Genomic DNA, 22247 nt, shown 5'->3' with positions numbered 1-22247 from the left:
TAATACAAAAAAAAAAAAAAAAAAAGAATGATCCTGAAGATGCCTTTTGCAGAAGGGTGGAAGAAATCATTATTTATCGTTGGGACAAGATGACCATACCATTGCACCTCTTTGCATATGCCCCATCTTTGAGGTACTATAGCACTTATGTACTTTCTATCCCTAGGAGAGTGCCACCATATAGAGATTTAAAAGTTACTATTAGTTACAAATGAGCATTTAGTAGACTCTTCAAAGATTTAGAAGTGGACTCAAATGCTAGGCAAGAATTTTGATTGTTTTTCTTTAGAAAAAAATCAAACACCTTGTATTGTCAAAAAGACCAATCCAAAATAGATGCCACTATATGGTGGTAAGTTGGTAACTCCATGGTCAGGAATATATGAACCTCCAACCTCTTGTAATCAAGATTCTCTCATAAGTAGGTCTTTTTTTTTGGCTGCTTGTATTGTAGAATTTGGCACTTATCCTTCTTGAATTTATCTTGTATTTTTTATTTTTTATTTTATTGGTTTTTTTCTCCATGTCGCAAGCTCTTCTTCTGTTGAACGGAATTGGAGTACATGCTCCTTTATCCACTTAGTGAAGTATAACTGGTGGCTGCAAAAAGAGCTGAAGATTTGGTGTATATTCATTCCAATCCATGTCTTTTCTTGCATAAGGATCCCCAATACAAACAGGGGCCTCAAAGCTTTGGGATGTAGCATTTGATTCTACTGGCTTGGATGCAACCATTCACGATCTTGCCAAAGCCACTATGGTTGATGTGGATGATGATGATGATGACATACCACATGTCCAACTAGTGTGAGTGGAACTGCTTTGGGTTCAAATGATGATGATGCTTTGAGGTTCCAGCCGGTGAAAATCCAATAAACATTTTTTTTATAATCCCAATGAGTGATGAATATTGAATCATATTTCATAAACTACATTTTGTAATTCAATAATTGTAATGAATATCACTAGAATTGCGAGAAGAGAAATATATGATATCATTGATTTAGTTTTACAATTTTGTATAATGCATATATATACACACGTGAACATATGCAACTAAATCCCTAACCAAAATTCACGCACCCAAATATGAGGTTGGCGTACTTGCACCCATTCCTCACCCAAACTGGTAACTTAGGTCACATGCCTAGAGCCACATCAAGTTGTTATAACTTGATTACATAGAAGCTATTAGTCAATGTGTAGACCCCCAACTGAATACTAAAGTGAGGAATTCTAGTAGTACAACTCAAGGTTCCACCACTAGCAACTATCACCCTAAAACCTAAAAATTGCTCAACCTATAATCCCTACTCTGCAACTAACAATTCACCAATGAAGTTGTATGGAACACCAATGTCTACCAAGCAAACGGCTGCCACTTAGGTATTCCCTTTAACCAAAAGGGTCACAATGTAGCAAGGGTGACCTTAGGCTGATCAATTCCATTTTCAATACTTTACATCGAGGGATTTTCATTACTCTCCTCATTACCATTGCCCTCATTTTTTATGTCCTTAATCTGCTCTTCCTTGTCCTCTGAAACTAGCTCAATGTAATGTATTTTTCCTTTCCAAGGCACGTATGTTTGGGAGTACATGGTTCTTCACAAGTAAAACATAGCAAGAGACATTGCTCTTGATGGCATAGATATTGTCATTGATGGTAACTCTATGTATCCTAAATGTTCGCTACGCATATTTTGGTCACACTGATGGATTGATTGCACAATTGGCTAAGTATGACAGGAACATAGCAGTTGCTTGTGTTCAGGAAATGGTTTGGTAAAGGCACAATTTTCTGTATTTTGAGGTGCAAACCTAAGGGAAGTCTCATGGAGGTATATTCTATCATATTATAGATTAGCAGCACCTAATGTTTTGATTTGATCAAGTTATGAAGATCTGTTTTGCAGTTTCCTAGAAATTCAGAGAAGAACAATGATAAGGTAATTCATCGTGTGATCCTATTAGATTGATTTGTTAATGTATTTTTTATGTTTGAGGTTGATAAGCCGACATGGAAGATGGATTTTGAGTGATTGTTTGAGGTCCACATTATGTTCTGCATATAGATTCAGCTGACTATCTACATGTTACAGTATTTTTGTAAAATGTTCTTTGAGGCTGACCCAGTGTTGAATTAATTTTGTTTGTGGATAATTAAGATCGAGTGATTTAGTTCCTTTGGCAATTTGCCTTTCTTTGCAAGTCCAGAGCAGTGATATCCTATTTATATTCATGTTGTATTGGCAGTGAGTGTCTGGTTGCAAGTCTGGTGCAGTGAGCTCCTACTATGTCTGCAATCAGACTATATAACAGTGATTTATCTTTGTGGGTAAGTGCTCACAATTCTATATAAAGGCTTTCATACCAATTTTATGCGTATGATATATAAAGACTTTCTTAGCAAGAAGCAAGTGTATCCTATATGCAAGATGCAAGTGTATGATAGACAAATGCAACAGAGATCTAATAGGTGAACAGCAGCCAAGGCTGGTGGACAAATGGCTACGGCTTCTTTCTATTACTTTTCAAACATAACTTACAAAAAGCAAATAGATATACAAGCCAATCTGGTTTCTGATATCTCATAAGAAATAGAGTGTACTCCCAATGGCTTTATTTGACTCACTAATTCTCTAAGCAAACTAAGAATCTGAGGTTACTCTAAGACTTACTTCCAATTACTTTTAATCCAAATTCCTTCAATGCTCAAATGAGCTCACAAGGCCTTATTTATAGCATTTGAAGGCCAAAGGGTAGATGAAAGTTGTAAATGGTTTGACGGTTGATGTAGGTAGCAGTTGGGAATTACGTGTAGGTGTGAGCGGTAGTTCCAGTCAAATGGTAAATTGAGAGGTAGATAAAGAAGAAGTAGATGGAATCATGGAAAGTGGGGCAATTTGGAGGGTAGTGGTACTTTTGCAAGATGGTGTTCTTTGGGATGAGTAAGCTCATGTAGGTTCATTTTAGTCTTGTCTCCTTTAATATCTAAGAATATTAGTATCTTCTTATAATATTAATATCTTATGGAGAAATATCAATATCATGATTGACCACTAATGACACATTATTTATGACTCACTTTTTTTTAACCCGGAAAGTGAGAATAGTCCAATTAACACCTGCAAGTGGCTATAGGGATTTTTCTTTTTAAATAGGGCTGTGTCTGGTTGTCACATCACAATGTTGGTGACATCAAGGCATTGATATACCCATGTGCTAGAATCAAAAGAAATAGGATCTAATAGTTGTCTAGGTAGTGGAGAAAAAGCAATATCCCAATCTTGAGCACAAGCCTGGAAATTAAAATCTAATTGCACCACATAATCTTGAGAATAAGCACAATCCAATTCAATTCTTCCAGCTAATGAAGCATGAGACAGATCTCTCCATCGGGATTCTAGTGCATAAAACTCTATTCTGGGAAATCCATTTATGGTTTTTGGATAGTGTGTTAGTTAATGTTCCATATTTTCAAGCATTCTTTCGCAAAGTTGAGGATGAATTCATTATAGGAATTCCTCTAAGTCTGCATTAAACCTGGGGGCTACCAGATCAGTGTATTCTTCAAAAGAATCCTGGTCAAAGTTCATTCTACTAATGAAGCCATAGTTTAAATTCTTGGGTAAATTCATATTCTTGTGTTTTGACCAATTCATTCCAAAGAATCCTCTTATGTCAATATGCAATGCTCCAAATCTGCTACACCATTGTTTCATGGGAGTGTCATTTAGACCTAGAAGTTCCATAAATTAGTTTTCTTCATCCTTGTCTACAATGCCAGCAAATGGTTGCTCTAAGATATCTCGGCCATTTATCTAAGAAATAGGCTTCAAGAAGTAAGTCTACAATGTTATTAGGCAAGTATGGCATATCAGTGATAATCCCATCACCATTTCTTCTGTGAAATATAGCTGTCCCATCAGGTCTGTAGAAATTAGGTTCATTGAAAATAATTGCATGATATATTGATCCTGCAAGTTCTCTTGTTATTGCATGAGCTAAGGGACTATTTTCCTCTTTTATCCATTTAATTTCAAAATAATAGCCTAAGAATTCAAAATACCATCTTGCAATCCTTCCTCGGGTAATACCATTATTGGACCTCCTTTCTAGCAAGCTTCTCATTGGTCTGACTGCAAATTTATAGCTTGAGAAATATTTTAAATTTCTGAATACCTTTTTTGACTGCAAGTACCTCCTTTTCAAAGATAAAATGTTTGCATTGTCTCAATGAAAGTCTCCGATCTATATGGGCAGATGCATCTTTTTCCATTTTCTTCTTCGTGTATAAGCACAGCTGAGCAAGTAATATCAGAAGCATCAATGTAAAGAATTAGTGGTAAATCAAGAACTCGTATTCGAAGAGAAGGCAAACTTTAGCATTTTGATTTGATTCTTTGAACTTCCTTTGTGGTGTTGAGTAACCATCCATCTTTATTTTCTTTAAGGTGTTCCTGGATTGTTTTCCTATCTTCTGCAAGACCTCCATAGAATGGAAAGACATAAATCAAGCAGCCAAGAAACCTTTGAATTTGTTTTTCATTTTACAAAATATCAGGGAATTCTTGAATTTGTTGCAAAATATGGGGCTGAAGCTGAACTTGTCAGTTGTTAGATGTAATCCTAGGAAATCAATTTGATCTTTTCCAACTGTCATTTTCTTAGTCAATAAGCATATGCCATGACTTTTTATTGCTGCAAAAAGTTCTTCAAGATGTTGCAAATGCTTTGGTGTTCAATGAGAGAATACAATAATGTCATCAATATAGACTGCACAGAAATCTTTTAAATGTCTACGTGCCTGATCCATTTTGTGCTGAAAATATATCCGTGCTGTGCAGAGACCAAATGGCATGACATTTCATTCATATAAGCCTCAGGGGACTGAATGTGCAGTCTTATATCTATCTGATTACTTTACCTTTATTTGTCAAAATCCTGATTTGCAATCAAATTTTGTTTACACCTTGTTAGCAACTCTTCTAATCAAATCAATGCTAAAAGGTAATGGATAATTAAATGGAAGGATGATATCATTTTAAAGCTTATAATTGATACAAAATCTTTTTTTACCTCTCTTTTTCAGCTCTTTTATTGACTAAAAATGTTGGACTAGAGAATGGACAGTAGCTAGGACGTATGAAGTGATGAAGTAATTCATTTAAGAGGTCAACTATTTCTTTTACTTCAGATGGGCTCATCAGATAGGTTGGTTCATGAGGGATTACGGACTGACATTCTGGTCATAATTGAATTTCAAACTCCTCATGTTGTTGTGACCTAAACTGTAAGGGATTCATGCTGCAACATTCAGGTTCAAATCTGGTTTTTATTTCTTCAAGCATATTAACAGATGATTTTGTTAGTTCTTTCACTGATTTTTTCTTTGCTCTTTTCTCACTTTCTTCAAACTTATGATTAGCAATTTTTAAGGCAAGAATTTCTGCCTATTCATCTCCACACCTCAAAAGAAACTTTATGCTTCCAAAACTAAAGTGGTTCATATTTAGTGAGAAACAAATATCATAGCAGAACATCATCTTCTAAATCATTATATTCAATGAAATTTGTAATAAACATTTTACCCATGATTTCAACATGTACATCTTGAGCATACAGTCCCATGTAAATCTTTTCACCATTGATTGCATAACTATGAGGAATATCAAGTTGTAGCTACCAGAATTCAAGGGGAATGGCATTTGTCTTGGCTAAAGACCTAGATGATCCTGTGTCAACAAAAGCGTCCATAGGAATCTTTTTAAATCTTGAAAGACAGAAATTAATTCTAATGTAGTTCCCATTATTAGTCAGTAATAGAGAATAAGATTTATCTCATTTTTGAAATAAGATTATTGTCATAATTTCTGCTTTCTGCTTGTGCTTTCTCACTCTGAGTTTCTCACTTGAACTCAGATTTTGTAGGGGTCTGCTAGTTTGCCTTAATAAAATATCTTTCAACTCTCCTTCTGAAGCAGACATATTTCTAATTTCCTCTCGTTACGTTTTTCAAGGAGAGCTTAATGTCATTCATAGCATTGAGAAGTAGAACAGTTTTTCGAATACAATGATGATGCCAGTATAACCTATGTCATGATGTTTTGAAGTAGAAGGCTTGTCTTTCTAGTTTCTACCATGGTGGAATTTTGCAGCCATGATCTAAGTGCCCAGTAGCCTTATTTCACATTTCTTTGGAAGACCTGTACTTGGGTTTTTGTTGCTGTTCAGCTGCCTTCAGAACTTTTCTTGTTCTGATTCTAATTTTTCAAGGTTGCTAGATGATGTCTGACAGCATTCTTCCTTTGTTCCTGTGGTCTTGTAGGGATGTTTGGATTTCTCAATCTGGATTTTTAACTTGATGTCCTCTGAGCCTTAAGGTATGTTTGAGCAAAGAGACTAAGTAATCTGCATCTTCAGAAGATTCCAAGTCAGAGGATGATTGTTTATCGTAATACCTTGCTCTATCTTTTGAAATCCTTAAATTTTAGCACGCAACTTGACTCAGGAATAGCATCTATTAAGTCATATAAATCATTTTCCTCAAAGAAAATATTACTGTTGTCTATTATCCCCCAATCCTGATTTTCATATTCAAACATGGTGTAGATCTTTGTGCCAGGATTTGACGTTTTAGGACTATTTGTAGCACATTGAGGTCCTTTACAGATAAAACATTTCATGCCTTTTGGGGCGTGCTTAGTATTTTGTTAAAGTATGATGGGGGTTGTCTTGAAAATCTTCTTTTCTTATAAGGAATCACTTTACATTTCTTTTTCCCATGCTTACCATGATTGCTCTTTTTGAAAATAAATTCTGTCTACTCTTAACTATTCTTTGAGCATCTTCTGCATTTACATTTTCTACTACAACCTTTTTCCTTGAACTGTTTAAGTTGTGTAAAGTCACGCAACTGTTAATAGAAGGGAGATCACAGAATTCCTTGAGATTGCAAGTATAATTATACTCTTATCTATTGGCTTTAAGTGCACCCAACAAGCACTATTTTTTGAGTTTATAGCCAATAAACCTTTTTAGCTCAGCAAATGTACATTTGTGTAGTGTTGAATGTTCCTTTCTTAATATGTAGTATTCTGCCCATGAGCCTAATCCACAAGGGAGGGAATCAAGGTAATATTGCTTTGTAGTCAAGTCATGCATCTTATCTACAGCTATCATGTATTTCTTAAAAGATAAATTATATGCATGAAACTCTTAGTTACTGGTTCAAGTTCGATTCGAAATACGGCTTCGAAGAACTGGTTTGCTGGTAAGGCAAAATTATGAAAAGGGGTTTGGGTTCATTTGGGTTCATTCGTACAAAAACATGAAAAATTATATATTGTTATATATATACACACACATTAATGAAGCCTAAGCATAAATTTAAATTAGAATGTCACATTGTATCCTAAAACCATATGATTTAATCATTTAAACAACAAAAACATCATAAACCTTAAGCTTGTAATCATAGCATCATTACAAAGCATTGCCCAATTGATTGGCATATCTTAAGCCTTGCTAGACAAGTTGAATACAAATAAGAGAGATCCTTTGTCAAAAGCCCTGTTTATTACAACAAGCATATAGAAAGATGAGCTTGGAAAGAAGTGTATCATGTTATAAAGAAGCAGAGTTATACCTGCGGCATTGTTCTATCCCTCAATGGTGGATTTATCCTGTTCATGTCTACCACTGGAGAAGCTCATCATACCCACATTCATGAACTAGTCTAGCCTATTTTGTGCAATTAAACATTCTCTGTCAAAGATGCAACCTGGGATGGCTACACTATATTGCAGGAAAATCAGGGAGCCATTGATACACCAATTTTTTTTCAAGCCTAGGCAATTTTTTGATGAATTGGAACCGAATTTGGTACTGGTTCGAACCCATACCTGGTATGGAGGCCATACCAGCGAACCTGGGTAACTAAGATGAAACTTAACCAGATTCTTGAGTTCCATGGTTTGTAAAATCTTATTGGCTTTTGTGGCTTGGTTTGTAAAAAGGTCAATGAGAACCTTAAATTCCTTGAGTCTAGCAGTGAATATATCATTTTTCCCCATATCATTTTGTTTTACTTAATCATGTTCTTCATCAAAGGGGTTCTTTGAAGCTTCACTGATGTTAATCCCCAGGATATCATTAACCTCAGCTCTCATAAGGAGGGCAGATCAGACAATTTATATTTTGATAATGATATTTGGCATCATTATTGATAGGGCTAGGGTTAGAGTTAGAGGTTAGAATAAAGTTTAGTCATTAGATTTAACTACGGCTTTTTTGTTATTGTTAGTGTCAGTGTTCCGCTATTTCGTTTATGATTAGAGTTCAATTTGGTTTAATGTTTAACTAGTGTAGCGTTTGGGTTTAATTCAGCCTCCATTGCTGCTAACCTCTTAGATCTGTGTGGCATTTGTCTATCATATGCTTGCATCTTGCATATAAGGTACACTTGCATCTTGCTAACCTTTATTAGAACTGTTTATCATACAAACAGAATTGGTATCAGAGCCATGGAATTTGCCTCCATATCATACATCTTGTTTCCTCAAGTTATTACGTTATTAATAAGAGTTTATTTTCATTCCAAGTTTGAAGATCCATTTTGGAGATTGAAGCTTCATTTGGCTAGTAGACTGTCAGTAGTTGTGGACCTGCAATAAGACCGTAAATCCAGCATTAAAATTGAAGGAGAGGAGTGAAGGGTGAGTACTAAGTCGCAAACTGTAGCAGCCAAAAGGATTAAAATACATCAGATTCCCAATCACTGACGAAACCCATAACCTAGTCACAACCTAGATTCCAAGAATTGCCTACCCCACCTCATATAGTCTATGGTTGACCAGAGGTCATGTGCAATGTACGCAAGTTTCTAGTATCAACCTTCGAGCACTACCTGATGAAAACCTATTTGAACAACCACAAAAATCTACTGCTAGCAAACCCAGTTTGTCTACACAGCAATATCATTATTCAATAATTTCCCAAGCACCTCCAATAAGCCATATATGGATTGTAATCCTGAGGAATCCATTGGATCATCTAATCACTTTCCCTGCTATTGACAACGTCACAACTCTTATCCTTCTAAAGCTTCTTTAGCAGCACTTTCAGATCAAGCAGCAATCCAGAATTAATGGACCAATTAGTTTGACAAGTGAGTCAGAAACTAGCTTTAACTTCAAAAGAAGAAGATCAGTCTGACAAAAATGGAAATGGACTAAATTAACAAAAATGGGAGAAAAAGGCTACAAGTTGAAAGGAATACTTCCTAAGGCAGGTGCTAAAAAGAAAAACACAAATAACTGCAAATGAAAAGGAAAGAGCAAGAAGTGATGGGTTATGAACCCGGCAGATGGCTAACCCCTAAATCTTTCATTGTCGTTAATCCAAAGAATAATCTTTGGGGTCGATATGAAGCCAAGTTACATGTAGATCTGGGCGAAAAACAAAAAAAATTGGAAGCCCGGAAGAATTAGATAGCCCAATGGATGATTTCAGCCCAAGAAAACATTGATGACATGGCCATAGACATCAGAAGTCTAGGAAATATTTGTTTGAAGAACCAGATTGAATTAAATAATGTTTCTTCTACTCTAAACAAAGTAAGTTCTTTTGTTACAAAGATTGAACAACTCTCTTCTTCTATGCTAAATGATCTTTCTAGTGAAAGCTACCAAGTCAACGAAGCACAACAACATATGAGGACCATGGTAACACTCTAACCTCTCTTGAACAAGGAACCCTCATATACTAAGATTGCAAAGATTATAGAGGTGACTAATATGAACTTGCAACTTTATGATAGATATGAGCTCCTTTGGCTTGAAGCCTTGATGTATGTTGGTGATGAAAGAGGGACTTACACGATTCTTTCAAGATGACTTTGGCAGTTTTAACTCTTAAGAATTATCTAAATGATCTAGACAAGAAAGGCATTTCAAAATATTTCCAAAAAATGTAATAAAAGTAAGGCGGATAAGGGTTGAGAGATTCTATTCTAATATTAAGAACTTGAAGACAACAATTGCTTAGATGAAATCTACCACACTTTACTTCACCAAATCAAGTACACAAAAGCAATGCCATCTTCAAAGGTTATGCTAAGAATTTTCACACCACAAATGAACATCATCATAAGAACAATGCACATTCAATGATTAAAGTTAAGGTACACATAAAAGGCTCAGGCCAACCTTACATTGTGCATTGAAATCATCTAATTACAAAAAGTATGAGAAAACGATCACCGTAACAATATTATCAATCTTGCTTGAACTCCATACTAGTTGTCCTTTTCACAATTGTTGAAGTTTTTCTCCCATTTTGGCACTAATTCTTGAATCATGCGCATAATGTTTGAGAGTATGGAAATAATCTCCAAGTCATCTCTAAGTAGGAATTCATACCAAAGAATTCTTCCGATCTATTCTTCAAGCCATTTGTTGTCCTTTCTTCATTAGTCAACTTCTTAAATACTCTAAAGTCCTTATGTAGTGGCTTAGTAAATATGTTTTCTATCTATTCCTTGGTTGCTACATATTCCAACTTAACTTATTTCCCTTGTACTTGCTCTCTCAAATTATGATACTTGATTGCAATGTGTTTTGTCTTAGAATGCATTCCTGGATTGTTTGAAATGTTAATTGCACTTGTATTATCATAGTAGATAGTCACCAATTCAGTTACCTTCTATTTGATTCATTCTAGGATATGCTTCATCCATGCAATCTGTGTACAATTTATAGCAGCTACCACATACTAAGCTTTGTAGTACATTGGGAAATGCAGTTTTGCTTTTTACTTGTCAACAATACAAGTCTTCCACCTAGGAAGAATGCACCTCCACTTATACTTTTCTTGTCATCAATGTTTCCTACCCAATCTGTATCAATGAACACACTCAAAGAGAAATATGTGCATACCACAGACCATAATCCCCAGTCCCTTTTAAATACCTTAATATTCTCTTCACCACCACCATGTGGGAAGTCCTTAGGATTTGTTGAAATCTGGCCATTATCCCAACTGATTGAGCAATGCCTGGTCTGCTATGAACAACATATTGCAATCTGCCTATCATTGACCTATATAAGGTTTCATCCACTACACTTGACACATCATCCTTCAACAGTTTGCATCCGACCATCATGAGGGTTCCAACAAGCTGGGGGTCTTCCATTCCGAAGGTTTTCAGCACTTCCTAAACATACTTAGATTGACTAACATAAATATCATCCTTTAGCTATGAAACCTGCAATCCAATGGAGAACTTAATTTCTCTAGTCACTGACATTACAAATTCTTTCTTCATCTCTTCTACAAATGCCAAATTCATTTCATCATTTCCACCAAAGATTATATCATCTATAAATACTTCAACTAACAATACCTTGTCTTCTTCAACCTTCAACTATACATTGCTATCTTCACTTGTTCTTCTGAAACTAATCTTAAGCAAGTTAAGAGTGTAGCCTCTCATATCATGCTCTAGGTGCTTGTTCTAGTCCATACAATCTCTTTTGTAACTTGCACACCATATTCATGTCTTCTGTCAATACAAACCCATCAAGTTGCTCTATGTATACTCCTTCAAGAACTCCATTTAGGAAAGTAGACTGAACATCCATTTGGAAAAACCTTAGACCTTTTGTCAGTTGCATAACCAAGTCAGATTCTTACCCGTTCAAGTCTTGCCACATGAGAAAAAGTCTCTCCATAATCCTTCTTGCACATAACCCTTATACACAAATCTTGCCTTCATATGAATCACTTCTCCATCTTCATTAAATTTGTTTCTAAAGAACACATTTTATATGAATCACATCCTTATATGCTTGTCTATGAACAAGTGTCCATGTGTCATTTTTTTCAATTTGATCAAATTCTTCTCCCAAGGCTTTTATCCAATCATCATTTTTCAAAGCTTCATTCACGGTCTTAGACCCAAATTTGAAAATTAGACATACTTTCCCTGATTTTGTAATAAACCTTGTTAGAAATCTATATAATTCAGACATCTCCTGATATGTAACAGTTTTAAGTTTTGCAACAGAGTTCAAAATGAACACAACAGATCATAGGTAGGAAAAACTGGTATTATTCAGATTCAATTCTCCAGTGCCAAGATATTTGATACGATAACCAATAGAGAGAATACAAAAAATTACTAAATGTCAAAACTACTACAGTATGGAGAACTTCCCTACCATTCGAAACTTACAAACATTATAGCTCTTAGCAATGAATGAGTTTGTTTGCACAAGACACAACTACTATTTGAATTACTTGAGTTCATAGACCCGTAGCAAAGCTCTAATGGGAATTAGAAGAGGTGACCAAGACTCACGTGAGAACATACCAGATAGACGTCTCTTGCATACTCCTGTATCATGTGATTTGAATATGGTCTCCGCTGAGAACAAAAGACATGCACAAAACCACTATGATGAGGAAAACATGTTCGCCCACTCCCCTATTTCAATTCCCGGCGATGATCATCCTTAATGACAATCTCTTCTAATCTTTGCATGATGCTAGTAACTATGGGTGCTATGTAGACTGTGATTGATTCCCACACGTTCGCCAACTTGCAGACACATTACCAAGGATTACTAAGGAATTTTGTCCTTCCATGAGATAACCAATTATGTTGTAGAAGAAAATCTCTAAATCTTTCCATATGCGCTCCTCATCAAACATCTCCCTTAACACCAGTCTCGTCACATAAGCAAAGAAACATTACTTCTTCACAAAAGAACATTATACCACCAATGGAGGGAGTTGGTAACACTGTTACCGATATGTGGGGAAATCAATTGACCAAGGCCACACATGCAAGGACCTCCACACGGACATGGGAAGGAATGAGGTGGACTTTAATAGTTTAGAGTTATTTTCACTTCTATGCTCAAGTCACCCCTATAATAGAAGACTTAGGCCTATCGGGGTGTGGGATAGGCTAAGTGTTTCCCAAGGAGAATCAATTGGAAGGTGGGAGCATGATAGTCCTCCTTCCCAAGATTGCTTGTCCCCAAACAATTGAAGAGTTGGGTGTTGAAGAATCTGATCACCTTCCCAAGTTGCATCTTCAACCGGCAAGTTTACCCATTTAATCAGATCTTCTCTAATGACTCTGCTTCTTAGTTACCTTTCCCTCGTGTCCAACACTTTTGTAAGCACTAGTTCCAATTTACCCACTTCATCAAGCGGGGTAACCTTGGTGATGCGGTAACGTGCTGCCCCAAGGCCCTTTCTAGACAAGAGACATGGAAGATATTATGGATTCGACTATCTATTGGCAGCTTCAACTCATATGCAACTTCTCCAATTTTCCTTGATACCTTATAAGGCCCATAAAATCTAGGCTTGATTTTCTCACACCCCGTCTTTTTCAATGAGCTTTTCCTGTAAGGTTGGAGCCGTAGAAGCATCATCTCCCCAACCTCAAAAACTCTCTCTATTTCGTGCCAATTAGCATAAACCTTTTGTTGATTGAGGCCATTGCATATTTTCTTTGAGTGCAGATAGAATGTCTTGTTGTTCCTGTAACTAATCTCTTGCAAAAGGAGTTTGGCTATTTGCTAAGGCTGAATCCACAAAAGAGAGGTTCATACCCATAAAGTGCTTTGAATGGAGACATACCAATAGTCGTGATAAGTAAATTATAACAGTATTCACCCAAATACAACTATCTGAACCATGCTCGTTGCTGCTTAGAAATGTAATTTTGGAGGTACCCCTCTATCCAATTATTTACTATCTCTGTCTGACCATCTATCTATGGATGGTAACTAGGGTTGGTTGTAACCTGAGATCCTGTAAGTCTGAAAAGTTCCTGCTAAAACATGCTTAGGACCTTATTGTCCATGTCACTAATAATGGTCTTGGATAGGCCATGCAGTCGAAATACCACTTTGAAGAATAATGTTGCTACCTGTGAGGTTGTCTAATCAGCTACTAGTGCAAAGAAATGTGCATATTTGGTCAGCATGTCTACCACCACAAAAATACTCTTTGCCTTGAACCTTTGGAAGACTTGTGATAAAGTCCATGGATATACTCGTCGACTTGTGCTTCGGAATCGGTAAGGGCTACAGTAAACCAGCAAGGTGTACATGTTCAGATTTGTTCTATTGGCAAGGTAAGTACTCCCTACTATGACGAAGAACATCATCTTTAAGACCCTTCCATGTAACCTCTCAACATATTTGCTTGTAGATCTTAAAAACCAAGGATGGCCTATTGTAGGGCTGTCATTAATGGCATGCATAATATGCTCCTTCAATTTGGATTCAAGAACCAAATAAATCCTATTTTTGTAATAAATAATATCATCTATTACCCTGTACCTATCATCCTGAATCTGTCCTTCCATAACCTCGCAAGCAAAAGTGTTTTCAGAGTACTCAACTAATAGGTGATATTTTCATTCAGCTGAAATCTCTAACATAGAACAACAAGTGGCATTGGTTGGTCTCCTGGATAAGGCATATGCAACTATGTCGTTCTTCCCTTTGATGTATTCAATATCAAAGTCATAAGCTTGGATCCTACTGATCCACTTTTGTTGCCTCTCATCCAGCTCCCTTTGGGCCAAGAAAAAATGCAAACTATTATGATTTGTCCTTGCTACAAAACGTCCACCCACCAAGTACTATCTGAATTTGGCTAGGGCATACATGGTAGCCAACATCTCTTTGTCAAAGGTGGAGTATAATTTCTCATGGTCTTTCAATTTCCTGATCTCATTAGCAATAGGATGTCTATCCTGTATTAGTTTCACCCCAATCCCATCACACTCCAAGATGAATAGTCTAGAGAAATTGGGTAGCAATAAAACTGGGCACATGCTCATTACCCTCTTGACTTTATCAAATATCACTTCCATATCCGTAGACCACCTGAAAGCCCCCACCTTTGTAAGATCAGTAAGAGGAGTTGCAAGCTATGAGAATTCCTTCACAAACCTCCTATAGTAAGAACATAACCCAAGGAATCCTCTCAAATATGACACATTCTTTGGTGGTGGCCAATCTAGAATAGCCTGAATCTTTTCCTAGTGGACCTTGACTCATTAGCACCAATCACATGCCCCAAATACAAGATTTTTGTCAATCCAAACTCGCATTTGGATTCTTTAGCAAATAATGAGTGCTTCTACATAATTCCTAGAACCTCCTCCAAATGCCACAAGCGTTCCTCCCATGTTCTATAGAAAATCAAAATATCATCAAAGAATACCAGAACAAACTTACGCAGTTGCTTATTAAATATATGGTTCATGGATGACGAGAATGTAGTAGGTGCATTTGTGAGCCCAAAAGGCATCACCAAAAACTCAGAGTGTCCATAATGACACCTAAATGTCATCTTATGTACATCCTCCTCACGAACCTTAATGTGATGGTAATGCGATAGAGGTCAATTTCCGAGAAGTTGATAGCTCCATGTACCTCATCCAAAAGCTCATCGATATGAGGTATAGGATACTTGTTCTTCATAGTCCTCTTGTTCAATGCCCTGTAATCTATGCACCTATGTAGAGTCTCATCCTTCTTCTTGACCAACACCATGGATGAAGCAAATGGACTAGAACTTGGCCTTATGCATCCCATGCGAAGTAACTCCTGAATAATCTGCTCTATCTCCTCCTTATTATGCGTTGGATGATGATAAGATGTCATAATAAGTGGCTTAGCTCCTTCCTCCAATTCTATCACATGCTCAAACCCACGATCAGGAGGTATACTGGGGGGAATATCACCAAAAACTCCTTTGTGTATGTCTAACACGGCTTGAATATCAATGTGATGCAGTTGTCCCAAGTCTGAATCAAACTTGGTGGAGATAAAACAATGTGCTAACCACTTTGTGTCCTCATGTCTCAAGATGGATTCTATCCTATAAGCTGAAATGATCCTAGGATCCCTATCAATCATAGCTCTGAGGATGACCTGTTGCCCACATCTCATAAACTCAATCTGTCTTCAATCATGATCAATGGTGTATCTACCAAGAGTCTAGAGCCACTACAAACCCAAAATAGCATTGATTCCACCAAACTCAATCACACAAAAATCTGATATGAGAGTATAGCTACCCAACTTAACTTCAAGCTATGAAACCATCCATGAACACTTAAGAAGACCTCCACCAACAATTTTGACATCAAAGTGTGGAACCACATCTACCTATAACTTTCTTTTTCCTACTATAGAAGTGCTGATGAAGTCAAATGTAGCCCCTGTATCCATCAAGCAAACCATTTGTTTCCCTTTGACTACACCCTTAAGACGCATAAGACCACCTATAAGATCTCCAGAGAGGGTAGCAACTATAGGTGGCCAATCTAGAACCTGTTTATCTACCTTTCCCAACTGGAGCTGCTCATGAACATCATCCTCCTTGCTGTCATCAGATTTGTTACCATCATTTTCGTCATCCAAAACCACTTCAATATAATGAACCTTGCCTTTCCCTCAGCATCTATGATCCAGTGACCAAGGTCCCTTGCATGTAAAACATAAATTTCTCCTTAGCTTGTTTCTTGACTCAAAATCAGTTTTGTGGGTCACCCTTGTTCTGATTTGATGATTTCAGATTGGTTGTGAAGCCTTTGAAGAGCTTTTGGAAGGCTGAACTACTGAAGATGAGCTATCCAAATCAAGTGTCATCTTGATTGCATCCTGTACAGTACTTAGTTTCAGCGCATAGACAAATCCCTTGAATCTCTCACTCAATCCTTCCACAAACAACATTACTTTCTATTTTCAGTCATGTCAGGGACCGTGATAGATATCCTCTGAAATTCATCAATGTGAGCATCCAAGGATCCACTGTGTTTGAGCTGAGCTAATTCCCTGTAGTAAACCTCTCTGTCCTTTCTGTCAAATCAGCTAATTAGTTTATTCCTAGACTCCTATGAATTAATCATGCCATGATCTTGGGTAACCAGACCATGGTGCTATCAATCATAAGATGCTCCATCTAAAATGCATGGTAGAAAACTTGATTGCATCAGTTTCAGACATGGGCTTAAGTGTGAGAAAGGTATCCAATTTTTGTATCTAGGCCCTACCTGTAGTTTTCCCACTACCGTCAAATACTGGTAATGAGAGCTTGTTCATAGCATGTTTTAAAATCTTTATTAGGACTCCTTGGTCTCCTATCCTATCTAGCTCTCATCATCTCCCTTCGCTGGTTCATATATTGGACGAAGCCTAAAACTGCCTTAACATTGTCCGAAAAAAACTCCCATTCAGCATGTATAGCTATGACATCTTCAAGTATGTCTCCTACAAATCCTACATTAACTACGTCATTATTTTGTTCGGAAAAACCGGTATTAAAGACCTGTCAGCAGTTCGAGTGAGAGTCTCCTTACCATGTGGTGATCGAACTACACTCCCACCCACACTATGATGGCTTTGGGGTCTTTTAGGGAGTATTCACTTGTTGTATGGCTTGTGTGAGTTGCTGTAGAATAGTAGCAATCTGATTTTGCCCATCTCTCAGAGCCCTTAAGGTGTCTCTTGCTTCTCTGTCTGCTCCCTCTCCTACATTTGGAACCCTTTCAGCCATTGAATGTACTCCAATGACCTATGAAGCTGTTTTGCCCTCGGGAAGTTATGAAGGTTTCCAAATTCCATGCAGTCCTCTGTTGTACTAGTGCATTCAAGAAAGAAATCCACAAGGCAGCAGGTCCGCTGCTTTGATACTATTGTAATAAACTTTGTTTGAAATCTATATAATTTTGACTTCTCCTAATATGTAACAATTTTAAATTTTGCAAAAGAGTTCAAAATGAACACAAATCATACATGGGAAGAACTGGTATTATTCAGATTCAATTCTCAAACAACAGTGCTAAGATATTTGATACGATAACCAATAGAGAGTACAGACAATTACTAAGTGTCAAAACTATTACAATATGGAGAGATGAATTTGTTTACACAAGACACAATTGCTATTTGAATTACTTGAGTTTACAAACTCGTAGCAAAGCTCTAATGGGAATTAGAAGAGGTGACCAAGACTCGCGTGATAACATACTAGATAGGCCTCTCCTACATACTTTTGTAGCATGCGATTTGAATATGGTCTCCGCTGAGAATAGAAGACATGCACGAAACCACTATGATTAGGAAAACATGTCCGCACACTCCCCTATTTCACTTGCTAGCAATAATCATCCTGAACGACAATCTCTTGCGATCTTTGCACAATACCAGTAACTATGGGTGCTACATAGATTGCGATTGATTCCCACACATTGGCCAACCTGCAAATACACTACCAAGGATTACACAAAAGAAATGAGCTTGGAGTACGGGAGAGAGAAGAATAGGGGCTATGTCCTATTCCCAACATGGTAAGGGATTTCGTCCTTCCATGAGATAACCAGTTATCTTATAGAAGAAAATCTTTGAATCTTTCCATATGCACTCCTTGCCAAACATCTCCCTTTAAACCAGTCTCATTGCGAAAGCAAAGAAACATTACTTTTTCCCAAACGAGCATTAAACCACCAATGGAGGGAATTGGTAACACCGCTGCCAATATGCGGGGAAATCGATTGACCAAGGCGACGCAAGTAGGGACCTCCACATGGACATGGGAAGGAATGAAGTGCAATGAGGTGGACTTTAATAATTTAAAGTTATTTTCGCTTCCATGCTCAAGTCACCCCTATAATAGAAGACTTAGATCTATCGGGGTGTGGGATCGGCTAAGTGTCGCCCAAGGAAGATCAATTGGAAGGTGGCGATATGACAAGTTTTTCCTTCTCTTTTAAATGCCTGCATCTTTATCACGTAAGATTTGATAGTAGAATGATTCAACTTTACATACCTCAGAATAACCAATTTAGGACTAGAAGCTTCTTTTGGTTGAACCACTTCTTCCTTATTGTTTTGTTCAACTATATCTTGCACTTACAATTGCATATACACAATCTCCTAGACATTCTCTGATTCTTACTTGCTAGACTTGTCAGATTTTTCAAGATATTCATCCCCCTTCACATTCACACTTTCAATCATCATGTTTGTCCTTTTATTGAAACCCCTGTAGGCCTTTTTTTTAGCAGACTATCCCAAGAAAATACTTTCATTACTCTTAGGATCAAATTTACATGTCTACTCGTCTCTTTTGATATAGCATCTATTACAAAAGACTTTGTAATGCTTCACACTAGGTGTATGACCATACCACGATTCATTAGGTACCTTATCGATTCCTTTCTACACTTGTACCTGGCTCCTCTTCAATACATCTTAGGTACATAATGTAAGGTCCCCTTTTTGAGGCATTGGGAAATTTATGGACATATTCATGTAATATTAAATTGACTTTGAGAGCATCATAATGTAAATTTTTAAATGGGTCAATTTAATATTAAAAAGTTGGCTTAAAAGTGACAAAGGAGAAATGAAATTTAAAGATAGGAGAAGGGAATTGAAGGGTCATAACTGTGACATTAAAAAAAGGGAAGCGTCATTCTTTTGGAGCATGCTTGTTTATTGGATTTCAGATCACTTTTCTCTTGGAGAAACTTGGACACAAGTTGCTTTCATTTTCTGAACCAGCTTTGAGAATGGAAACCTCTAGCCAGACGACACTGGACGAGAACCCATTGTTTGTGGGAGACATATTTCAGGTGTCTCACTTGTGCTCACACTTATCTTCATTGTCCAATCTAACGGTCTTTGTTGTATTTAAGATTGGAAAACATTATGTTACTATATTGCTGGTTTTTATAATGCAACAGAAAATCTGAAGTTGTTGGAGCTAAGTATTTTAATGATCATCTACTGATTCATTTGCTGGTTAATAGTGTTGGCTTATATGCATGAGCTGGTTAATAGTGTTGGCTTATATGCATGAGCTTTCTATTGTACTTTGAAATTTATTTTTGAGATATATTTGGGAGAATATCCATCCAGGATATTACACATCACCTTGAATCATCATAGTCATGTTCCTCATTTATGCAATACCATTTTGTTATGGAGTTCCTAATGCTGACATTTGTCTTTTGATTTCATTCTGCTCACAGTATTCAATAAACTCCCATGAAGTAAACTCTCCTCTGTCAAACTTTAAACATTTCAAGCTTTTACTTGTTTCACTCTCAACAAGTGCTGTAAACACTTTGAACTTGTAGAAAGCTTCAGACTTATCCTTCAAAAAACTCACCCACATCATCCTTGAGTAATCATCAATTAATAACATAAAGTATTTATCACCATGGTAAATTCTTATTCTCGCAGGGACCACAAAGATCAATTTGTACCAAATCCAATGTATTCTCAAATGAAAATGCCTACTACTGAAAGTAGAACTTGTTAATTTACCCAACTGACATTCTTTGTACATTATATTATCAGGCTTTAGTAGTTGTGACAACCCCTAACTGCATTTGACACACTAACTTTGATCAAACTATCAAAATTCACATGACAGAACCTTCTTTACCATAACCATCTTCAACACTAGCAACCAAACCAATATTAAAAGCAGTGTTCATATGGAATAGATTAACTTTGGTTGGCCTTTCAGTAGTAATCAGATTTCCAAAGCCTCCAAGTATCTTACATATAACTCCTTTGAACTCTAGGTGATAACCTTTGTCATTCAACTAATCGAACACTCAACAAAATATGTTTCAGACCTTCTACTAAATAGACATCATCAACGTTACTTTTTTCATTCGAAGAAATTGGATGAATCTCTACCGTTTACCAAACAGGGTGAGTTGTTTCCAAACCTGACCACACCGCCATCAAATTCTTCTAACTTTATGAACTTGATCCTGTCACTAGTCATGTGATGTGAACACCCATTGTCAATAACCCACTCATTACTATGTTCCATGTGTGAAACCAATGCCTTTTTTTCTTCCAAGGCATCTTCTTTTACTGCAACAAATACTACCTCTTCTCATTATCTTCAGACTCTTCATCGGTTAGACCTGTTGGTTCCCAAAACAGCAGATTGGAATCCTACGATTCTTGTCAACTCGATGCTAGGATATCCAACTGGTTATGGCCAACGTGACGGGATTGATCGATGCAATCCAAATCCCCTGTGCTTTTGGCTCTACAGGGCCAAGGTGGGTATACCTGATCCTAAACAACTTACTTGAGTCCAAGATACTTAATGCAAATTGGATAGAATGCAAATGAAATAAAAGTTTCCCTAGTGGCAAGGAATACAGAAAACTTTAAATTTGCAAATTATGATTTAAGAACAAAAATAAATGATTATAAAAATATGAGTGTTTTTAAAAAAAGAATAATCATGAATTATTGCAACAAATGAATATATTAATTCTTCAAAGGAAAGATATGAAATAATTGCCAACATATGGATTATGAATTGTGAATAATATAAAGACCAGTGCGGAAATCAAAAGGGTGATTCAGTATTATAAGTTTAAAACGTACAACTATATAAAATTCTACGCACATCAATTATAAACAATTTAGTAATCAAGATGACACGATTCAAATATATGAACACAATTTTAAAATAGTCTAGAATGTATTTTAACTCCTATGGTTGGGAGACAAAACAGACACAGATATAAGAACAATTAAATATTTCACTATATCTATGATGTTCAATTTTAAAATGCGATAATTTACCCTGTCCACTTATCTATCATATAAATTATTTATATTAATTATATATAATCATAAAGGACGAAACTTTATAACATTTCCAACTCTAAAGCATTATGCATATAAAGAAAATTAACATTCTTATTGGTTACACCAAAAATGAAAAATGCAATGAAGACACTCATCACTGACAATCAATCCACTGCAATTCAATCTCAAGGTCACATTAAAAAAATTCACTGAATGATTCAATATCCACGAGCTTAGTTTAACTTTCCATTTCTTTACCAAATGAAAGAATAATATATATCAAGAGTGCATCTATAACTAGGATAGTGTAAATGAATATAAATTGTCTCTAAGAAAAAGTTGTCCTTTTGTTTGATTTTACATCTCCTATTTATAATAGGTAGAGCGATGTGAGTCTATTCTCAAAACGACATACCTCTTAGTAAAATATAACCGAACACAAACTTAATCACGCTAATTAATTGTATTTTACTCTATGGGAATATAATAGTCTACTCTTCTACTATTACCGACTCCTGATTCTCGCATCAACATTGAATCAACTTTTATGGATGCAATACTCTGTTATCTCCTT

The 22247-nt window shown here is 36.4% G+C and overlaps 1 protein-coding gene and 1 long non-coding RNA gene across 5 annotated transcripts in view; one reads left to right on the top strand and one right to left on the bottom strand.

Moving 5' to 3' along the window:
• The window catches only part of LOC149535036 (putative serine/threonine-protein kinase At1g54610), a 147118-nt gene that overhangs the window by 74387 nt on the left and 50484 nt on the right, over positions 1-22247 (bottom strand). The gene's annotated exons all lie outside the window — the stretch shown is intronic.
• Positions 1-22247, top strand: part of LOC149535037 (uncharacterized) — a 75208-nt gene that overhangs the window by 26150 nt on the left and 26811 nt on the right. Inside the window, exon 1 of one of the 2 annotated variants that reach the window (XR_016357640.1) lies at positions 2273-2337. The exons of the other annotated variant lie outside the window; for it this stretch is intronic. This is a non-coding gene — a long non-coding RNA (uncharacterized LOC149535037). Of the gene's footprint in view, positions 1-2272; positions 2338-22247 lie in introns of those variants that run through there. 2 annotated transcript variants of the gene reach the window in all.

Source organism: Cupressus sempervirens, chromosome 10, assembly GCF_028749045.1.
Source record: "Cupressus sempervirens isolate cs-2001-9-10 chromosome 10, ASM2874904v1, whole genome shotgun sequence".
In the NCBI taxonomy this organism is placed as follows: domain Eukaryota; kingdom Viridiplantae; phylum Streptophyta; class Pinopsida; order Cupressales; family Cupressaceae; genus Cupressus; species Cupressus sempervirens.
This window is presented reverse-complemented; position numbering and strand designations above follow the sequence as displayed.